Raw genomic sequence first — 24,180 nt, forward strand, 5'->3', positions numbered from 1 at the left:
GTTGTGTGGTCGGCAAAAGGATCAATGGCTCACCTGCAGATCAACTGCGACGTTGGTGTCTTTGTCGCCGCCTCAACTAGTCACCTTGGCTTGACTGAGGACTGTGCCCTACCTCCAATCATTATGTTTGTACAAGGGCCTTCATCAACATCAACTCCGATCTCTATCAAGATCATGGAGGAATCATCCATGGAGCTCGGAGGCTCAACGTCAACATTACCCTCGGGCATCCGTGTTGTTTTTCCAAACAGCGAACTTGTATCCGCTACCACCACCTCCTCGAGCATCGCTTTGACGATTCCTTCAGTGGAATTGTGCGGAATTGATTCTACAACAACACTGTAAAATTTTGTCGTGTTCCGATGAAGCAATCTCCGCCGATCTAGAAAATATCGGAGCACTGTCGAATCTGGACGGGAATCTGGACGAGTTTAGGGTAAGGAGTCCATCGTCTAGCTTGGACGTCCATTGGAAGATCCAACCGTTAATCGGCTGCGGAATTCCCATATCTATCACCTCTCAAAATTTCAGCTCGATCCGACCGTCCAAACTCTGGGAACCTTCCAATTAGTGCATCACTTTTCGGGTCTGCTTTCTGCATGGATACGAAGCTGACCCGAATTCATGTCTTTATGAACGTGATATTGGACAACCTTTTTAAAGGAATTTTCTTCTAGGGTATTGTGCATTGTTCTTAACACGTGCCCATAAAATTTCAAGCCTTCTCTGAGGTACTCTTCACCATCTCGCTGGTGTCAAACCAGCCCTTACTCCACGTCTGCCGACCAGCGCTAGACAAATCGTCGCTTCATCGAGCCGAGCCCAACCTTATCGGATCATCAGCTCGGCAAGCCGAACAAGAGTTCAGCGTCGCAAAGACTAAATTATCACCAACACCATCGTCCCACGGATTGCATGGGTCAGGCGCGTCGACATCGCCGCTCGGTCACTTCATCAATCCGTCTTTGACCGCACCACAAGTTATGACCAGCGTCGGCATGGCCGCACCGTTGCTTCATCGAGCCGATGCCCATCACGCCGAACTACTTCAACACCTCGGTTGACATGGCAGCTGCAACGTCTCCTTACTGACCTGCTCCATCTCCTCGTCTGGACCGGGGGTTTCACTATCCCTTCATCAACCTTCTCCGGAGACTTCGGCGTTGTCAGCCGATCAGCTTCGTCACGTTAGCTGGACCGAGGGCTTTGCCTCGGCGAGCCAACCTTTACCAGCATCGCCACACCGTCGCTTCACCGCCCATCAGGCAATGGGTGTGCGGATCGAGTCCCAATTTTGGGATTCACTTTTCTTCAGACTGCTACGACAAATAAACCAGGTGCTATTAGTCCTAGCAAATTTTGCTTGTTTGGGTTTATTTTTCCGAAGGAATTATTACTCTGATTTGTTCCATAATCTGTACACAAGTCTATCAAATGGCGGCCGTATTAACGAGGGTCGCATGGTGGTTCGGTCAGTTTCCGTGCATAGTTCGACAAACGCCGCATCCGAAACTTCGGACCGACCTGTGAATTCAGGCTTTGCCACGCCTTTACCGCATCAAGCCGACGCCCGTCATCGACATTGACTTTGGGCTAGGCCACATATTTTTAAATAAATTATCTTGCATAAATTAATTACGCACGATTTTTATATATTAGTATTATTATTGTTGGCCTACACTATTTTACATGTGCAGGTAATGGACTTTGACTGCGTCACGTGGTCTCTTCGGCAAGCTGACGTCGTCGTCCCAATCGGCGTAAATCGGTTCGCGTGATCACCTTGTTGGTCGTGTTGCCATACCGACGTGTTCGGTTGCCTCGAGGACTTCGGCATCGCCGAGAGAGCTCTACCTCATCGAGCGTTTGGCGCACAGGCCATATTTATTTTAGGGCCATTTGCATTTCTATCCCTAACTCGAACCACCTACTCATATTTGCCCCTAACTTCGAAGCCTGCTCAAATTTGCCCCTCCGCCGTTAAGTGACCTTACAAAATGCCCTTCCTTTCCGTTTCCGTCCGGTCAAAGGGGTTTGACCGTCTATGAGACGTTTGTTTGACATTTTTACCCCTGAAAAAAATAAAACAGAAATTAAAGAGAAGAAAGAGAGTGCTTACCTTTGGCCCAAGTTCAATGTGCACTTTGGCCCATGTGCATAGCGCCAGGCCCACCCATCTCCCCCAGTCATCGTCTTCCTCAGCTCATCGATTGCACGTGCCAGCGTGCGCCACCGTCGCCACTGTTCGACAGCTTTCTGTCGTAGTAGCTCGGGTAGGGCTACTTAACGACGCCTGCAGGCCCCTAACAACCCTAGCTAATTTTCCCTCCCTTCCCCCACTCGCTCTCCTCCCCTGCGGCCGGATCGACCGTCTTCCTCGTCTGCGGATCGCCAGAGCGCCATCATCGATTCGCCAGCCCTGTGCTACTAAACCACAAATTAATGTCTCAGTCATGTTCGTGGTGCCCCTAAGATGTCGCCCAGCCCCCTAAACCACTGGATCCATGGCCGCCTTCTCAAGTCCGTCGAGCACCGTCGTCGACCGCCGCCTAGCTCGCCGCTGCGGCCGATTCCGACCACCCCTGCATGCTCTGTTGGTACCACTGGATGCGCCTCCGCGCACTCGTCTGAACTGTTCTCTCCGCCAACAAGTTGGTCGCCGGAGTTGCGACTTCGTCCATCGTCGCTGTGGCTTTGGTCACTGGAGCTCGCCGCCAGTCCAGGGCGCAGTCTAGGGAGAGGGAGGGAGATGAAGGGAGGAAGGGAGAGGGAGGATAGAATGGAGGGAGGGCTGCGGCGTGTGGGGAGCTGGTGCCGACGACGCACATCCAGGGTTGTCGGTGCTCGCCGGAGGTGAGACAGAGAAGTCGTGGGGTAGGGGAGAGAGGTGGGAGGGATTTTTTTTATTTCTCTATTTTGTTTGGGGCCCACAAGTAAGTGTGTCAGAGAGAGGGTGAGAGAGAGAGTTTTTCCTTTTTATTTATGTTTTGACTGGGTCCCACATGTAAGTGGCACATGGAGGCAGGGGCAAAATGTCCAATAAACCCCCAGTAGATGGTCAAACCCCTTTGACCAGATGGAAACGGGACGGAAGGGCATTTCTATAAGGGAACCTAACGGCGGAGGGGCATTTTTGAGCAGGCTTTCGAATTAGGGGCAAACGTGAGTAGTGGGTTCGAGTTAGGGACACAGATGTAAAAGACCCTTTATTTTATTACTCACTTTGCATAAATTATTTATTATGCAATAGTTTTTTTTATTTTTTTATTATTACTATTATCTTCGGTTTGCACTATTTTTTGTGCACAAGTAAATGATTCGGGTCGGGCAGTGTTGTCACCTCGGCGTACTGACATACCACGTCACCTCGACTAGATGGGGGGCTTCGTCAACACTTCATTAACCCACGCTGGGGACTTCGGCGTCACTTTGCTGGCCTGCATTGGCCGTGCTATGTCATCTCTTCGGAGTGCCGAGCTCTTCGCTCCGCCACCTGGGACCGGCTTGGCGGATGGAACCTTGTCGGATCTGTCACAGATCAATGGGCGTCTTCATCCTGCCACAAGCCCGAATCGCGTCATTAACGCCGAGCACATTAACCACCTAAGTCGCTTTCATGCTCAAAGACTTTCAGTTTTAAATTTTGTTCGGTTCGACCAAGCATTATACTTTTTTGGCAAAAAGTTGTTTGTGAAAAACTTGTCAAAACTTTGTTTGTGACACACAAATTCAAATACCCCGTTTACTTGGGGGCTTCCTTTATGAAGCCTTTCCTCTTGCATATGATTATACTTGTATGGCTCCGTTCCTTGTTCGTGTATTATGCCACAACATGCATCATGTTGACTTAAGTGTTCCGCAAGCTGGGTTGCCTTGCTCCTGTGTTTACCCCTACGTTCCCGATTGTTCGGCTAGGGAGTAAAGGGAGCACCTCTGGGATTGTCATGATCGGGTCATCCGAGATCGGACCTCAGACTGGGTGAAGCCGAAAGCTAGTGCTCTTATTGTTTTCAATCATGGTCGGCACACAACGGAACTCATGAGTATAAAAAATCTATTGCACAAGTCTCATAGTAACAATGAGTAACTGAAGAAAGGTATCGGTGGTGGTACTATTTTCTTCGAAGGTGCTTCTTACACTTCGTCAGTAATATAGCATAAGTTTCCTGAGCACGCTTTGTCTGTTACAGCCTTATGGCCTGATTGCCTGGTTATTGGAAACAATGTCGATATTCTAGACAGGTGGAGTACATAACACTTTTCGTCCCTTGACCGAAGAGGGAGAAGCCGATGGCCGGTTAAGACACGTTTAAAGTTCGGGTGAACACAAATATGATATAAGTACTTCGGTACATAATATCATTATACATAAAATTCTTTTACCCAAGTCACTTGGGGGTTCTTAAATTCGCATGACCCGTTTTATAATAAGTATTTTCTTCTTGGTCGTTGACGGAGTCCTGGATAAGGGGGTATCCTGACTGCCGGACTATATACTTTGGACGGACTGTTGGACTATGAAGATACAAGACACAAGACTTCGTCCCGTGTCCGGATGGGACTCTCCTTGGCATGGAAGGCAAGCTTGAGGATTCGGATGTAGATCTCCTTCTCTGTAAGCCGACTCTGTGTAACCCTAGCCCCCTTCGGTGTCTACATAAACCAGAGGGTTCAGTCCGTAGGACTCATCATCATCAACAACAATGATACCATAGGCTAGCTTCTAGGGTTTAGCCTCTCTGATCTCGTGGTAGATCAACTCTTGTAATACGCATATCATCAAGATCAATCTAGCAGGAAGTAGGGTATTACCTCCATCGAGAGGGCCCGAACCTGGGTAAAACATCGTGTCCCCAGTCTCCAGTTACCATTAGCCTTAGACGCACAGTTCAGGACCCCCTACCCGAGATCCTCCAGTTTTGACACCGACATTGGTGCTTTCCTTGAGAGTTCCTCTGTGTCGTCGTTGTAAGGCTAGATGGCTTCTCCAACCTTCAACCACCCTGTCCTGGGCGGGACTTGTCTCCCCGGACATATCTTCGTGTTCGGCGGCTTCACACTGAGGGCCAATTCACTTGGCCATCTGGAGCAGATCGATAGCTACGCCCCGGGCCATCAGGTCAGGTTTGGAAACCTAAACTAAACCACCGACATCCGCGGAGACTTGATCTTCGATGGAGCCTGTGTCAGGCGCGCCAAACAATCACGACGTGCATGACCTAGATCGGCAGTCGGACAGTATTCGGAACATCGCACCTGCTACCGCTCTGGACTTCACTCCAGAGCGGGTCGTGCCTTCCAAGGATGGGTGGATGGACCCCGCCCCGGAGGCCGCACACTCCTCGGCGTTGGAGCCGAACACAGACTCCTCTCCTGAAGGGATATGTGTCTCTGGACCCCCGGACTCATCTCCGGCGGTGTGTTCCAGACCGTGCGCACTCGTACCCATTGAATCCAACTGGGCTCCAGTCATGGAGTTCACCGCCATGGACATCTTTCAGCACTCACCCTTCGAAGACGTGCTAGATTCTTTAAGGTCTCTCTCTGTGTCAGGAGACTCTTGGCCGAACTATGTCCGGCTCGAGTGGGAAGCTGGCGATGAAGAAATTTGTTTCCCACCCACCACCCACTTAATAGCCACGGTCGATGACTTGACCGACGTGCTCAACTTCGACTCTGAAGACATCGACGGTATAGACGACGATGTAGGAGAAGGATAGGAACCACCGTCCACAGGGCGCTGGACTGCCACCTCTTCATATGACATATACATGGTGGATACTCCCAAAGAAACCAATGGCGATAAGGCAACGGAAGATAACCCCTCGGGGAAGAAAGCAAAACACGGGCGTCATCGGTGCCGCTCCAAGCCTCGCCATAGCAATACTGGCACTGGAGAAGAAATTCCAGATTGTGCCGAAGAGGAATACAATCCTGATCAACCCACCTTCGAGCAAGCTGAACAGGAACACGGGCTGGCTAGCCCAGATGAACAGGCGATGGACGGATACTTGGAGGACGATAACTATATGCCTCCATCCAAAGACGAGGTGAGCCTCGATGACGACGAATTCGGCGTACCAGAGGATCCCATAGAGCAGGAGCGCTTCAAGCGCAGGCTTATAGCCACTGCACGAAGCCTGAAGAAGAAGCAGCAGCAGCTCCAAGCCGACCAAGACCTGCTCGCAAACAGATGGACCGAAGTCCTAGCGGCCAAGGAATACGGACTCGAGCCCCCGAGCAGGGGATACCCAAAGCATAAACCGCTAGAAGAAGAGGCCGAAGAGCCTGAACTTCCAGCACAAGATGAGGCTGACCGGCCACCTCGTGGCCAGGATAAAACAGGCTATCAGGCCGGACACCAGCCCGCACCCCCACGCTGGTTCACCACGGCCCAGGGGAATATGCAGGACCTGTGAGACATATTGGAAAACAACGCAGGACAACCAAGATCGGTCTACGGATCACGGGGGCGTGCCACAGCTCATGACACCGATCGTCATGCCGGATACAATGCTGATAAATCCGGCCAGGCCAGACATTACCGACCAGACCCAATCGGAATACGCCGCGACATAGCACGGCACAGAGGCACCGCACACCCCCTCTGCTTCACTGATGAAGTAATGGAACATGAATTCCAAGAAGGGTTTAAACCCGTCAACATCGAGTCATACGATGGCACAACAGACCCCGCGGTGTGGATCGAGGATTTTCTTCTCCACATTCACATGGCCTGCGGTGATGACCTACATGCCATCAAGTATCTCCCACTAAAGCTTAAAGGGCCAGCTAGACACTGGTTGAATAGCCTACCAGCAAACTCCATTGGCAGTTGGGAAAATCTTGAGGACACATTCCTCGGTAACTTCCAGGGCACCTATGTGCGACCACCGGATGCTGATGACATAAGTCACATCACCCAACAACCCGGAGAGTCAGCCAAGAAATTCTCGACTCGGTTTCTCACTAAAAAGAAACAAATTGTCGACTGTCTGGACGCTGAGGCCCTGTCGGCCTTTAAGCATAATATCCGCGACGAGTGGCTTGCCCGACACCTCGGCCATGAAAAACTGAAGACCATGGCGGCCCTCATGACACTAATGACCCGCTTTTGCACGGGTGAGGACAATTGGCTGGCTCGTAGCAACACCGCGCCTAGAAACCATGGTACTTCAGACATCCGTGACAGTAACGGAAAGCCACGACACAACAGACACAAGCGTCGAAATAATGGCGACAATGCGGAGGATACGGCAGTCAATGCCGGATTCAGCAACTCCAAATCCGGTCAGCGGAAGAAGCCGTTCAAAAGAAACAATCCGGGATCGTCCAGTCTGGACCGCATACTCGACCGCTCGTGCCAGATTCACGGCACCCCCTATAAACCAGCCAATCACACTAACATAGATTGCTGGGTGTCCAAACAGGCCGGCAAGATAAATGCCGAGAACAAGGACAAGGGGCTGCACAGTGATGATGACGAGGAGCCCTGGCGCCCGAACACTGGAGGACAGAAGAAATTTCCCCCCAGGTCAAAACGGTGAACATGATTTATGCCACTCATATCCCCAAGCGGGAGCGAAAGCATGCACTTAGGGACGTCTATGTGATGGAGCCCGTCGCCCCAAAATTCAACCCATGGTCATCCTGCCCGATCACCTTTGATCATAGGGACCATCCCACCAGCATCCGTCACGGCGGCTCAGCCGCATTGGTCCTCGACCCAATCATCGACGGATTCCACCTCACGCGAGGCCTCATGGATGGTGGCAGCAGCCTGAACCTGCTTTATCAGGATACAGTGCGCAAAATGGGCATCGATTCGTCACGGATCAAACCCACCAAAACCACCTTCAAAGGTGTAATTCCAGGGGTAGAGGCCCGAAGCACGGGCTGAATAACACTGGAAGTGGTCTTCGGATCTCTGGACAACTTCCGAAGCGAGGAGTTAATCTTCGATATCGTCCCTTTCCATAGTGGCTATCACGCACTACTTGGACGAACCGCGTTCGCTTGTTTCAAAGCGGTACCGCACTATGCATACCTCAAGCTCAAGATGCCAGGACCTCGCGGGGTCATCACAGTTAATGGAAATACGGACCGCTCCCTCCGTACGGAAGAACATACTGCGGCCCTCGCGATAGAAGTACAAAGCAGCCTCCTCCAACAAACAGCCAATCCGGCAACAACATCTTCGGACACCGTCAAGCGCGTCTGGAGTACCCTGCAACAGGACAGTCAGGCACGCCAGGAGCTCGATTAGCAATCCGGCCTCCACCCCAGCCCCATTCAAGCAGCGTTCGTACCACGCGTGCACAATTACACGCTCAAAATACCATGGGCATAGGTGGAGGCGAGAGTACAATGCGGCCAGAGTGCGGTTCAGCCGCCAGGAGGCCCGCATACCTTTTTTTCCTTTTTCAGGACCCCACTTTTGGGCAGCCCCTTCAGAAGAGAGCGGATGACCGGACTTATTATGGCAGGGGCACCAAGGAGGCAAGAGGCTTTTGCACACAAGGGAATACTCAGGTGGTCTTCTTCAATGATCGTCATACCTATTGTTACATACCTGCATGTAGCCTGCCCTTGGATAGGACATGTCAAATAGTCATATTTCTTTTTTTCTGCTTAATGCATCAATTGTACACCTACGTCTTGTCGTATTGTCCAAATAAATTGGAAGTAGTACGTAGCGTCAGCTTCTTATTACTATCCTCATATTTTCTGTTGAATATTTATTCAATATCGCATCCGTACGTTTTGATATGGTCAGTTTTCCTGGGGCTTCTTATCGAGCCCCATACTATGGAAAGGAAAGTCCGAACACTTTCAACAGTGCGGCACCCCGAACTTATAGCATTATATGAATCAGCTCCAAATCATGTCTTGGGTCAATAGTTGGGTTAGCCCGGCTCCCTTGTTTTGGTACCTTACGTTCCGTTATATCGGCTAAGGTAGCGCAGGGAGAACTACTGCGATTGTCTCCCGGTTCTTCCGGACGAGCACCTCAGTAGAGAAAGCCGAAAACTGACCGTCATGATGCGGCGAGAGCTGGTCGTTGTTCGCGAGGTACCAAAATCCCTAAAGATTTTTTCCGCTTAAGGCGAGGAATCGGCTTCGTCCGATTTAGGCGTGTATAACGCCCCAGTTCGGCTTTCTGAATACTAGGGGCTTCGCCGAAATTTAAAGTTGTAGACTTCTATGGTCAAGTGAGAGTTATAAAGTTGAATAGTCCGATTGCCTTGTTCGCTGCACCAAACACCTCCTTAAAGGACCAAAACCTTGGATAAAGAGTGTTTGGGTTTCCATGAACACCCCAGTACTAGTTACAAGGGGGCGGAAGCCGACGACTGGCCTACTTTAAGATTTTGATAAACGACCATAGAGAAGGTAATATTTTAAATCAAATAAAGTGTTGCATAGCACAAAATAAACCCATTCTCATATTACACGGAAGACATGAGTACATTCACTCAAAAATTATGTTCTTAGGACATTCATTCGCCACAAGACGAGCGCCTTTCATAACCCCATCATAATATTTCTCGGGGCAGCGATGCTCCTTGCCCTCCGGGGGTCCATCCTTCACGAGCTTCTCAGCGTCCAGCTTGCCCCAATGCACCTTCGCGCGGGCAAAGGCCCGTCGGGCACCCTCAATACATGCGGACTGCTTGATAACTTCTAGTCGTGGACAGGCAAGCACCATCCGCTTCACCAGGCCAATGTAGCTGCCGGGCAGGGGCTCGCCATGCCACATCCGGACTATGAGGTCCCTCATGGCCTGTTCAGCTGTATTGTGGAGTTCGAACAGCTGCTTCAGTTGGTCACTCAAAGGCATCGGGTGTTCGGCCCTAGTATATTGGGACCAGAACAGCTTCTCCGTAGAGCTCCCCTCTTCAGCGCGGTAGAACTCCACAACATCCGAAATGCTGCGTGGCAGATCTGTGAATGCCCCTCGAGAGCTCCGGATTCATGTAAGTAAAAGAAATGACTCCTCCACATGCTTCCTTTGCATAAATAATGCCTTACCCTCCGCTATCTTCTTGGCCTCCTGGATTTCCTAGAGGGCCTTTTGGGCTTCTGCCTTGGCGTTGGCCGCGCTCTGGAGGGCCTTTGCAAGCTCAGATGCTTGCGTCTTGTAGTTATGCTCCAGGGAGCCGAACTTCTGGCCAAGCTCCTAGAGCTCCTGTTGTACCTCTCCCACGTGAGCATCTTGCTTCTCTCGCTCGGTGCGCTCAGTATCCTCCTTGGCTTCGGCCGTGGACAGTGCTTCCTTCAGGGCCGCCACTTCGGTCGCGGTCCCTATCGAAAGCCATGAGGATTTTTTCTTAGCATCACCAACTTTTTATCCTCTATACGACATATGGACGGGGTTTTTCTCACCTTTGTTCGCCTCGAGCTGCTTCTTCATGAGGCCGAGCTCTTCTTCGGCCTGCCCCATTTCGTGCTTGAGTCTGGCAACCTCGGCCGTGCGCGCAGCGGCGGTCAGTAGCAGTGCCTGTTTGATTCATACAGACAAATACTATTAGCTTCCTACGGTTTTTATTTGACCCTATGTTTGACTTTTCTTTCTGAACACCAACCAGAGCATCAAGGGCTACTACCTATCCGGTGATATTTCCTCACACTTTCTTTACCTCAAAGCCTGTTAGCAGGCAGGTGCAGGCTTCGGTCAATCCGCTCTTGGTGGACCGAACCTTCTCAATCACCGTACACATAAGTGTATGGTGTTCATCCTCGATGGAAGCGCCTCGTAGCACTTCCAACAAATTATCCGATGCCTCCGGCTGGGCAGAGGTCATCGGCACGGCCGGCTCGCCCTCCTTCCCGAGAGACTGCTTACCGAAATCCGGAGCCTTTGTAGGCTCCGGCGCAGTAACTGGCCGAGAGCCAGACTTGCTATGGCTCCCGTCAGCATAATCCATGGGGTTCTCATCCCCCATGTGTCCGATGCCCGAGATTTCTCCTTGGGGCATCTCCGGAACCGTCGCCTCCTGCTCTGGCATCCTCCGGGACAACACCTCGGTGTCATCCACGGGTAGTGGAGAGGTCGCCGTCGGGAGCGAATTCATCTCCGACTCGTTCAGAGACTCCTCCGAAGAGGACTCCTCGAGATCAGACCCGGCCGGACTGCATATACGTGTTCGGCATCATTACAAACTATGAGGTCGAAAGTCGTACGAAAAATATTATAGGATGCGGATACTTACGACCTCGCCCGGGGTTTTCCCCTGGGCAGCCACTCCTCGTCACTAAAAGCGGCGGTAGTGGATTGATCTGGAAGGGACGCCTTGCCCTTCTTCGGCGTCCTGGCCTCCCCCGACGGGGCGGCCTTCCTTTTCTTCTCCTCCCTAGCGCGGGGAGGAGGCATTTCTTCATGTTCTCCCCCGTCTTCGGGGGGAGAATCTTCCTCGTCGTCTTCAGATGACGACTCTATCACGGCCCTGAGCCGGTGACCTTTTCTGGTCCCCGTGGCCGCCTTCTTGGACCCTTCGGCCCCCTCAGTTGAGGCGGCCTTCTTCTTCTTCCTCTCCTCCCCTTCGTGGGAGGAGTGCGCCTCGTCCTCTTCTGGCGAGGCATCGCGTGGGGCCTCATGCCGAAGACCCCTTCGGGTCCCCGTGGCCTTCTTTTAGGCCTTTTTCTCTGGCACCTTGTAAGGCGCCGGAACCAACATCTCCGCCAGGAGTGCGCTCACTGGGTCCTCTGGCAATGGAGCTGGACAGTCGATCTGCTCCGCCGTCTCCACCCACTCTTGTTCGGTCAGCAAGGTGACTTAAAAATCCTCCCCCGAAAGTACTAAGGGAACGTCTCGTAAATAGTCAAGGGACTTACTGGACTGGCGAGGTGCGCTGTGCTGAGCCCCCGGTCCTCGGAAAGGGGAGGAGGGACTTCGCCGGTCTTGAATAGAACCTTCCAGATTTCTTTGTGTGTTGTGTCGAAGAGCTCTAGCAGCATCTGGTGTTCGGCCGGGTCGAACTCCCACATATCAAGCGCCCATCTTTAACACGGGAGAATCCAGCGAATGAGCATAACTTGGACCACGTTGACGAGCTTGATCTTCTTTTCCCTCATACTTCTGAGGCAGGTCTCGAGTCCGGCTAGCTCCGTGGGTTCGCCCCAGGCCAGTCCCTTCTTCTCCCAAGAGGTGAGCCGCGTGGGGATTCCGGATCTGAATTTGGGGGCCGCCACCCAGTTGGCGTCGCGCGGCTCGGTGATGTAGAACCATCCGGATTGCCACCCCTTTATGGACTCCACGAAGGAGCCATCGAGCCATATAACATTGGGCATTTTGCCCACCATGGCACCTCCGCACTCTGCCTGTTGGCCGCTCACGATCTTCGGCTTCACGCAGAAGATCTTCAACCACAGGCCGAAGTGAGGCTTGATGCGAAGGAAGGCCTCGCACATGACGATGAACGCCGAGATGTTGAGGACGAAATTCGGGGCCATATCGTGAAAATCTAGCCCGTAGTAGTACATGTGCCCACAGACGAAAGGGTGAAGTCGAAACCCTAGTCCACGGACGAAATGAGGGAGAAAAACCACTCTCTCCCGAGACTTTGGTGTAGGGGTAATCTGTCCCTCTGTTGGAAGCCTGTGCGCGATATTAGCGGCCAGGTATCCGGCTTCCCGAAGCTTGGTAATGTTCTCCTCTGTGACAGAGGAGGCCATCCACTTGCGTCCCACTCCGGACATGCTGCGGTCTTACGGAGAAGGTGAGAACTTGGGCGCTGGAGCTCGAGGGTGCGAGAATGGATGAGCAAAGGAAGAAGAAGGCGTGGGTGAAAACGGGAGAGTTCTGCCCCTTTATAAAGGCGATGTGAATGTGCGCCTCCCCACTTGCCTCTCTAAATCTCTTATTTTTCCAGGCGCGTACTGGCGTTGGTTGGGTTACCCATACCCGCATTGATGGAGATCCCGTGATAAGGGGACACGATCTCTGCTTTGACAAGACGTGCCAAATAAACCGCCTCACGATGTGTGTGGAAGCAGGTTGTAGAAAACGGTTCGAATAAATACCGGGCCGTGGCGTGATGTCATTTTTCGAAGAATTGTCAGCAGATTAGATTCGTGGATTATTGTTATTCTCTCTGCGGTGGTATATGGAATGTTATCTTGTAGAGCCGGACACGATCCTTGTGTTCGGAATTTATCTTGGAGTATTCATAGATGGAACCCGCCTCACAATGTCGAAGACAATCTACACGCCGGACTCATCGTCATTGAAGCCTGGTTCAGGGGCTACTGTGGGAGTCCTGGATAAGGGGGTATCCTGACTGCCAGACTATATACTTTGGCCGGACTGTTGGACTATGAAGATACAAGATAGAAGACTTTGTCCCGTGTCCGGATGGGACTCTCCTTGGCGTGGAAGGCAAGCTTGAGGATTCAGATGTAGATCTCCTTCTCTGTAAGCCGACTCTGTGTAACCTTAGCCCCCTTCGGTGTCTATATAAACCGGAGGTTTAGTCCGTAGGACTCATCATCATCAACAACAATCATACCATAGGCTAGCTTCTAGGGTTTAGCCTCTCTGATCTCGTGGTAGATCAACTCTTGTAATACTCATATCATCAAGATCAATCAAGCAGAAAGTAGGGTATTACCTCCATCGAGAGGGCCCGAACCTGGGTAAAACATCGTGTCCCCAGTCTCCTGTTACCATTAGCCTTAGACGCACAGTTCGGGACCCCCTACCCGAGATCCGCTGGTTTTGACACCGACAGTCGTTGCAAAATCTTTTTCTGTCACTCCTTTTTTTGACACGAGTGTGTGGTCAATAGCCGGGGAGCCTAGTTTTCTCTCTCAAAGCCTTTCGAGTTTAGTTTGCTAAACTGGCCTAACGAGCAGTACTCCGCCTTCGGGATAGGAGGTTGCAGCTGTGGGCTGGCCCGCTTGAGGTCTTGAGATCGGATGTGTCATATTAATGCACGACAGAAGCACAAATTTTTTAAGACCAATTTCAGATTGGCACCAAACACTTGATCTAGTTCAGACGTCGAGTTTTTACTAAATTTTTTTGGTGTTCCAAGCCTATGGCACTTTTAAATTATTTGTGTGTTTCCAGCATAAGTCTCGTAGTGCAACGCCGGGCACCTTTAGAGATTCTGCAAAAACATTCTCGGGTATTGCTTTATATGCATCGGTTTCAAATTGTGTCTTTGGTCAATAGTTGGCTTGTCGACTCTTGTGCTTGCCTCCTATGTTACGCTTTGTTCGGCTAGGTGTGCAAAGGGAGAACCACTACGATTGTGCTTCCATCTCGCATGGTTAAGCACCTCAGTGGAGAAAGCCGAAAACTGACTGCACAATAAGCGTAAACTGGTCAGCGATCCGATGAGTGTGTTAAATGACGGGCCGTTCATAACATTGGCCGAAGTGTTTATGGCTTGCCCTCGGCTGTCGCCGAACACTAACCGAGGCTAGTAACTAGCCTCCCAGCTTTAAGCTCCCATGACTAAGTGAAAGTTATAAAGCCCGCATATCGGATTGCCTTGTTTCCGCTACCACAACCACCTTCGGGCACCGAGACGTCGGCTAGGGTTGTTTTGTTATTGCGGAAACACCCTGTGTAGCATCTACAAAGGGGTGGAAGCCGACGATGGGCCACTTTCAAATGATAAACGGTCACAACAGAGTCAAAATAAACATATCCTTAGCATTTGTATTCAATATACGAACGTTGCCTTCCAGAATTCTCGTTATAAAGCCATAAATATGCATCAATTTGACTTAAGATTTTGGCCAAGCTGGGTTGCCTGGCTCCTGCGCTTACCCCTACGTTCCCGATTGTTCGGCTAGGCGGTAAAGGGAGCACGTCTATGATTGTTACTACCAGGTCATCCGAGTTAGTACCTCAGACAGGATGAAGCCGAAAGCTAGCAATCTTAAAGGATCACATTGGTCGGCAATGACGAAAGTGAAAATTTTGGTTCATTAATACCATAGAGTTCGAGAACTTTCCACGAACTAAATCCTCAATATTTTCCTCCCACATTGATCGGAGGTTAGGTTTCATAATCATGATAAGCATGACGACCCAAAGAAAGGAACCGATAGTAGGACTATTTTCTTTGGAAGATGTTTCTTACGTTAAAACGTAATATAACATATCTCTCCGTGTACCTTTATTTATAAAACCGTATGGCCGGATTGCCTTGTTTTCCATGAATCTTTGCCCTTATAACGACTTTATAAAGTAGGAAAACACTCCTGGGCAACTGGACAAAGAGGTTGAAGCCGATGGTCGGTCAACAAAGTTTTGTACAATACGGATCCGAGCATTAATGATGTAAAGTACTTGGGTACATAGAGTCATTACACATAAATTGTGAGCAAAAATCAATTTTTTTCGCAGCCAATCTTTTAAAGAGTCAATGGCACAATCTCTCTGAGACAACCGATCAGCTGACATAACACTCTCATAGTTTCCTATTGGCATTGAATTCCTATCTATTAAGCCCCTTAAGGCCAAACTTGGCGAGCTCAACTTTCGTTAGCTCTAACTCCTTTTTGAGATCTTTATTCTCTTTTCGAGAAGTTTGTGTTAAACACAACAAAATTTTCTGTCAAACGGATATCGATCCTTAATTCGACCACCCATGCCCACATTAAGGCTCGGGGGCTACTGGGCTTCGCGCTTATTATTTACAAATATTACAAGGGCACATCGATCCCCTGATCTGGTGTTGCCACCCGACCAGTGTCTCAGGGGCTACTGCATTGCCTATTCAATGCAGAAAATTCAAAGTGCTTAGTGTTCGGCTTGACCGAACTATGGGCAAACATGTCTTCGGACAACAATAAGTACCGTCTGGGACTTATCCGGCATCAAGTTGATATATCACGGCGGCTTCTCACGACCCACTCACAGGGGCCCGTCTGCAGATCACTATTACCTCTAACATAGTACATTGTGTTTCTATTCCTATGTATGCTGCCGAGCTAGGAGTTCATCCTCAGGCCGATTTCACAACTTGAGTCTCGGGAGCTACTAGGATCAGCGGTTTCATATTTTCCTTCAGGTGCATCTCGGATTTCAAGTTGATAGACACCTTGAGGGCTACTGGCAATACATCTCATTAGCAAATAAGTTTACCCGCATCGGAAAAGAAATCCGCAAACAATCAGCCCATGACCGAGGTGTTGAACCACCTCGAAAGAAATTCGGCATATAGCTCGGATGCAAGTGGCTGGCTCCTTAGAGGGCATTTCCGACATTAAGCTCGGCTAAACTCCTTCAAGTTTTTTTCGAACCAAGACATCTCGGATATAGTTGCGTTGGAGCTCGGATATAGTCCGACGTTGGAGCTTGGACACATTTCGACGTTGGAGCTTGGATACAATCCGGCGTTGGAACTTGGATAAAGTCTGACGTTGGAGATTGGATGCAATCCGACATTGGAGCTCGGCTGCAAAAACACACCTCAGATATGGTCCGACGTTAGACCTTGGATACAGTCCGGCATTGGAGATCGAACGCAAGGGGATGCCGCCGCACAGGAACAACTTCAAACCCGAGGTGTGGCGTAAATAATAACAAGGCATTGATAAAGGCCGAATACTTAAAGGTCTCCTCGGATACTCAACATGTAAACTCTTCGGATTCACTTCGGCGATCCTCAAGATCGAAGATGACATAATTTGTTGAACCAGTTTCCAAGACCGGCGACCGAAGATGAAGAACGGTTCAGAAGAACCGAGGAGCGTCCCCAACTTGAAGACCGGTTCAGGGGGCTACTGACGGTGTCCTGGACCAGGGGGTACTCACCACGTCGTCTCCCATTAGTTGGATTGGGCCGAGGACCCCCATGGTTGTTTACTCGTGGGCCAGTTCGGACAGCCGATGTCTACACAAGGAAGATTCCACAAGACTTGGTGATCAAGACAAGGACTCCTCTCCACCGGCGTATTCGACTAGGTCTCTTGTTATCCTAGGCCTCCGGTACATTATATAAGCCGAGGCCAGGCTATTCGCTAGATCATCATGACATTACTCATCATACCTCTAGGGTTTAGACCACAACATATGATCTCGAGGTAGATCAACTCTTGTAATCTTTATATTCATCAAGATCAGTCAAACAGGAAGTAGGGTATTACCTCCATCAAGAGGGCCCAAACCTGGGTAAACATCGAGTCCCCTGTCTCCCGTTACCCATCGATCCATGATCCACAGCTTGGGACCTCCTACCCCGAGATCTGCCGGTTTTGACACCGACACGCGGGTCTCTTCTTTATTATATTTGCCTTTGCGATCTATTTTCCTTTGCTTTTATTTTCAGATCTATTAAACCAAAAATACAAAAATACCTTGCTGCAATTTATTTTATTTGGCATTCGATCTGTTAATATTTACAACTTCCTCACGTTCGTTTGCCAATTTCTAGCGTCGTTACCCGAAAGGGATTGACAACCCTTTTAATACGCCGGGTTGCGAGTATTTGTTATTTGTGTGAAGGTGTTGTTTACATAGTGTTGCTTGGTTCTCTTACTGGTTCGATAACCTTGGTCTCATCACTAAGGGAAATACCAATGTCGTTGTGTTGTATCATCCCTTCCTCTTTGGTGAAATACCGATGTAGTTCTAGCAGACATCAATAGGAATTTCTTGCGCCGTTGCCGGGGAGGATCAAGTCTAGATAGTCTCCTGGGCATGCACCAATTCCTGGCACCATTGTCGGGGAGACATCATCAACATCTACCAGGTTCCTAATCACAAATCCCATCTCCTCGCAATTTACATTATTTGCCATTTGCCTCTCTTTTTCCTCTCCCCCACTTCACAAAAATTTGCCGTTTTATTCGCCCTCTTTTTCTTCTGCCGTTTTCTTGTCGGATATGTTTTTGAGTGCAATCTTGTTGCGTCGTCACAATGAATCAAGAGAACACCAAGTTGTGTGATTTCTCAAATACCAACAACAATGATTTTATTGGCACTCCGATTGATCCTCCCGCCACTAGTGCGGAGTCTTGTGATATTAACACTGCTTTGCTGAATCTTGTTATGAAAGATCAATTTTCTGGTACTCCTAATGAGGATGCGACGTCCCATCTTAACACATTCGTGGGATTATGCCATATGCAAAAGAAAAAAGATGTGGACAATGATGTTGTGAAGTTGAAATTATTTTTGTTTTCTTTGCGAGATCATGCAAAAAGTTGGTTTTCTTCGTTGCCTCACAATAGTATCAATTCTTGGAATAAGTGCAAAGATGCTTTTATCACTAAGTATTTTCCGCCTGTGAAAATTATTTCCCTTAGAACCCAGATCATGAATTTTAATCAACTTGAACATGAGCATGTTGCACAATCTTGGGTTAAGGAATGATGCTAAGGAATTGCCCAACTCATGGGTTAAATCTTTGGATGATCATACAAACAATTTATGCGGGGTTGAATTTTGTCTCTCGTAATCTTTTAGATTCCACCGCGGGTGGTACTTTTATGGAAATTACTTTGGTTGAAGCCACCAAATTGCTTGATAATATTATGGCAAATTATTCACAATGGCATACCGAAAGAGCTCCTATTAGTAAAAAAGTTTGAGTGAAAAAGTTGATGCTCTTATGAAATTGGTTTCTAGTAAAAGTGCCCCTATTGATTTTAATGATGTGACTTTGTCTACATTGATTGAGAAAAATAGTGATGCCATAGATATGAATTTTATGTCTCGAAATAATTTCAATAACAACGCTTATAGAGGTATTTTTAATCCCAGGTCTTTTCCTAGCAATTCCTCTAATAATTATGGTAATTCCTATGGTAATCAATCTTATAATAATAATAATAACAGGACCACCTCTGATCTTGAGAATAATATTAAAGAATTTGTCAATACGTAAAAAGTATTCAATGCTACAATGGGAGAAAAATTGAACAAGATTGATGATTTGTCTAAGTGTTGATAGAATTTCTCATGATGTGGAAAATCTCAAGATGAAATTTTTTGTGCCTAAGGTAGAGGAATCAATTAAAGCTCTTTATGTTTCTGTGGATGAAAGTAAGAAAAGGACCGCTATGATTAGAGCTAGAAGAGAATTTTTAGAAAAAGCGTCTTCTAGTGATTGCTTTCATAAAAATGATGAAGATCTTAAACTGATCGGTGTTTCTTCTATAGATTCCTTGTTTAATAAAATTAATATTAATGAAAAAGGTACTTGAAGGCATCCCAATAATTTGGAGGGTGAAAATCTTGTTGAGAAAACTGATAAAAGTGGGTTTGAAGAGGTCAAGACTTTAACTAGTGATGTGCCCACTCTTTTTAAGTAAAAAGACTTTAATTATGATATTTGCTCTTTGATTGATTGTATTTCTTTGTTCCAATCCATGATAAATTCACGCCATGCCTATGAACAAAATAAAACTTTTACTAAACATATTGATGATGCTATGATGAAATCTTTAGAAGAAAAGTAGGAATTAGAAGTTTCAGTTCCTAGAAAATTACATGATGAGTGGGAACCTACTATCACAGTCAACATTAAAAATTATGAGTGTTTTTCATTGTGTGACTTGGGTGCTAGTGTTTCTACAATTCCGAAGTCTTTATGTGATGTGCTTGGTCTTACCGATATTGAAGAATGTTCTTTAAATTTGCACTTGCAGATTCTACTATTAAAAAGCCTATGGGAAGAATTAATGATGTTCTTATTATTGCAAATAGGAATTATGTGCCCATAGATTTTATTGTTCTTGATATTGATTGCAAGCCATCTTGTCCAATTATTCTAGGTAGACCGTTTATATGTACTATTGGTGTCGTGATTGATATGAAAGAAGGCAATATTAAATTTCAATTTCCACTAAGGAAGGGTATGGAACACTTACATAGAACAAGAATTAGGCCACCATATGAATAAATCATTAGGGCATCTTATGGATCTCGAAACAAAGATGATAACACTTAGATCCTTGCTTTATGCCTAGCTAGGGGCGTGAAACAATAGCGCTTATTGGGAGGCAACCCAATGAATAAATTTTATTTTTGTTTTTTGCTTTGTGTTCTTGAGTGTTTGCACAATTATTATACTGTTATAATTGCATTTTTTTGTTTTTTAATTAGTGTTCGTGCCGAGCAAAGCCTTTAGGATCATATTGGGTGATAGTAGATTTGATCATGCTGAAAAACAGAAACTGTTGTGCTCACGAAAATAATTCTCATTTTTAACAAAATAGTGATTTCGAGTTGATTCTTTTTGCAGAAGATTAATATACAAATTTTTCACGTGGTCCTAATTTTTTAGAATTTTTAGAGTTACAGAAGTATTCGAAATATCCAGATTGCTACAGACTATTCTGTTTTTGACAGATTATGTCTTCTTTGCGATGTGTGCTTGTTTAGATGATTCTATGGTTTTCTTTGAAGAGTTTTTGCCATAGAAAAGTTGGAATACAGTAGATATAATGCAAGAATAAAATATTAATGGGTTTGCAACAGTACTTATAGTAGTGATTTGCTTTCTACATAAATAGATCTTGTCTACATCATATCATCGTTCTTATTGCATTACTCTATTTTCCATGAACTTAATACACTAGATGCATGCTGGATAGCGGTTGATGTGTGGAGTAATAGTAGTAGATGCAGGCAGGAGTCGGTTTAATAATCTTAGATGTGATGCCTATATAATAATCATTGCCTGGATATTGTCATGATTATTTGAAGTTCTATCAGTTGCCCAACAGTAATTTGTTCACCCATTGTTTGCTATTTTTCTCGAGAGAAGCCACTAGTGAAATCTACGGCCCCGGGGTCTCTTCTTTATTATATTAGCCTTTGCGATCTATTTTCCTTTGCTTTTATTTTTAGATCTATTAAACCAAAAATACAAAAAATACCTTGCTGCAATTTATTTTATTTGACGTTCGATCTATCAATATTTACAACTCTCTCACGTCCGTTTGCCAATTTCTAGCGTCGTTACCCGAAAGGGATTGACAACCCCTTTAACACGTCGGGTTGCGAGTGTTTGTTATTTGTGTGCAGGTGTTGTTTACGTAGTGTTGCTTGGTTCTCCTACTGGTTCGATAACCTTGTTCTCATCACTGAGGGAAATACCTACCGTCGTTGTGCTACATTATCCCTTCCTCTTTGGGGAAATACCAACATAGTTCTAGCAGACATCACACTGCTCCACCCATCAAGTTAAACAAGCTTAGTTGTTCAAATACGAATATGATATTATTAAAATAGAGTCATTTAATTGATTAGCTAAATGTTCCTAATTTAATTTCGAAAATGCATGTATGTCACTCGGGTGTGTATCTACAGGGTGCCCACGGTGGGTCGCGGCCCACCCTGGGATTTTGGGTCAGCCCAGGCCCCGATTCCCCTCTGTTCTGATGCGCTTCCGATCTCTACTCGCCCCCAGCCACATGCCTCATTGGCAACTTGCCGTCCCCGGACAGCATGACTCTAGGAGGAGACGCCGGACTAACAGGAGGTCAGGAGCCGCTCGCCCAACAGCGTCACCACTGCCCGGGCGCGCCATTGTGCCTGCCTTCCCAGTCCGTTCAGGGCTCAGGCATGCAGCAGCCACTAAGCCAACCCGACTTATCTTGAGATACGTCCTCAACACTTAGCAGCCACTCCTCATCACCCATTTTCTAATTGATTCATTACTCATTAGGCAGGACTGTCATTAGGGTTTGTTGGGTACTGAGTGCTATCTACACTTAATGGTTCAGATGTATTTCAGTACTCTTTAGTACCTGTAAAGTTCACACGGTTTCAAAATTCCGGCCCTAGGAACAGACACTAGTCATTTTAGATTGTTGGTCATAGAGGCATTGACCCAGATTACTACTGCAGGCCAGGTTTGTTGACAATTTTACTTGTCTTTCTTACTCATTCAATATGATATCCAATTATTCACGTCGATTAGTTGCAAACAATAAGTGCTAGACCAACTTCTTGATTTAGATTGTGGACGGTCTCTTACTACAGTTACAATTTTACATACTTGTCCTAGTAAGCTCACAAGTAATGATTGAGTCACTACATCTATGCTTGCCTTGTCATATTTGTTGTCAATATTCTTTTAGGGTGGACCACCCTATTTCAAAATACTGGAACCGCAGACATGAGTGAATAGTATTTCTCTGTGTGATCTCTTCCATCATGTGTGGGCAATGAACACTGCATTGTATAGAAAGAGAGTGTCATTTCCACCTTTTACATAGACTATGATATTTTACATGGAATACAATCTGCCTACTTGCTTTCTGTCGCACTACGAGCACTCCACCCTTGAAGCTAAACATTATGCCACTCATAATTCCTTAGTTTATTTGTTCAAATATGAATTTGATATGATTCTAATGTTCCTACTCCAGTTTTGAAATGTGTGTCTGCCTGTTATAAAGACATAAGAGGTTTGTATTTTTGTGTGTGGTCTGGTCAACACGGTTGGGGGTGAACTTTGCATATGCGTGGGTTTATAGGGAGGCACTCTTCGAGTTGAATCCGCAATGCATTCCATAGATAATCTGGCTACTTTGTATGTTTTCATGAATTTCATATAATGAATATCATCATAATGATTATGAGCTTGCGCGCATGAAAAAAATAAAGCAGAACAATGCCATGGCTGTCAAACTTGGCATTACGGGACTAAAATCAAGTCTTGTTGCAATGCAATGCAAACGCTCTCCACCTATAGATTCATGCTCAGAATATGATCCTAACGATGATTCTGAGCTAGAGGGAGACCTAAGTCAATGTAGCTCCCTGGTGCAGGAGTCAGAGGCAGATGCCATATCTTATTCACCCATCAAGGTGCTTCCTCTAACTTTCCAAGGTTATATTGGCCGCACATATCTTGCAACTGATGCTTTGCATTGCTTCTACTTTGTTGCACTGCCATTAGCTTAGTTTACACATTGTGTATGTGAATACTGAAGGAAATATGCCCTAGAGGCAATAATAAAGTTATTATTTATTTCCTTATATCATGATAAATGTTTATTATTCATGCTAGAATTGTATTAACTGGAAACATAATACATGTGAGAACACATAGACAAACAGAGTGTCACTAGTATGCCTCTACTTGACTAGCTCGTTAATCGAAGATGGTTATGTTTCCTAACCATAGACATGAGTTGTCATTTGATTAACGGGACCACATCATTAGGAGAATTATGTGATTGACTTGACCCATTCCGTTAGCTTAGCACACGATCGTTTAGTATGTAGTTGTTGCTTTCTTCACGACTTATACATGTTCCTATGACTATGAGATTATGCAACTCCCATTTACCGGAGGAACACTTTGTGTGCTACCAAACATCACAACGTAACTGGGTGATTATAAAGGTGCTCTACAGGTGTCTCCGAAGGTACATGTTGGGTTGGCGTATTTTGAGATTAGGATTTGTCACTCCGATTATCGGAGAGGTATCTCTGGGCCCTCTCGGTAATGCACATCACTTAAGCCTTGCAAGCATTGCAACTAATGAGTTAGTTGCGGGATGATGTATTACAGAACGAGTAAACAGACTTGCCGGTAACGAGATTGAACTAGGTATTGAGATACCAACGATCGAATCTCGGGCAAGTAACATACCGATGACAAAGGGAACAACGTATGTTGTTATGCGGTCTGACCGATAAAGATCTTTGTAGAATATGTGGGAGCCAATATGAGCATCCAGGTTCCGCTATTGGTTATTGACCGGAGATGTGTCTCGGTCATGTCTACATAGTTCTCGAACCCGTAGGGTCCGCACGCTTAACGTTACGATGATAGTTATATTATGAGTTTATATGTTTTGATGTAACGAAGGTTGTTCAGAGTCCCGGATGTGATCATGGACATGACGAGGAGTCTCAAAATGGTCGAGACATGAAGATTGATATATTGGAAGCCTATGTTTGGATATCGGAAGTGTTCCGGGTGAAATCGGGATTTTACCGGAGTACCGGGAGGTTACCGGAACCCCCCGGGTGGTTAATGGGCCTTAGTGGGCCTTTACGGAGAAGAGGAGAGGCAGCCAGGGCTGGGCAGCACGCCCCTCCCCCCTAGTCCGAATAGGACAAGGAGAGGGGGCGGCGCCCCCCTTCCTCCCTCTCTCCCTCCTCTTTCCCCCCTCCCAAGTCCTAATCCAACTAGGAAAGGGGGGGAGTCCTACTCAGGACTCCTCCCGGCGCGCCTCTCCCCTTGGACGGCCGCA

Source organism: Triticum dicoccoides, chromosome 7B (assembly GCF_002162155.2).
Source record: "Triticum dicoccoides isolate Atlit2015 ecotype Zavitan chromosome 7B, WEW_v2.0, whole genome shotgun sequence".
NCBI classification, from domain to species: domain Eukaryota; kingdom Viridiplantae; phylum Streptophyta; class Magnoliopsida; order Poales; family Poaceae; genus Triticum; species Triticum dicoccoides.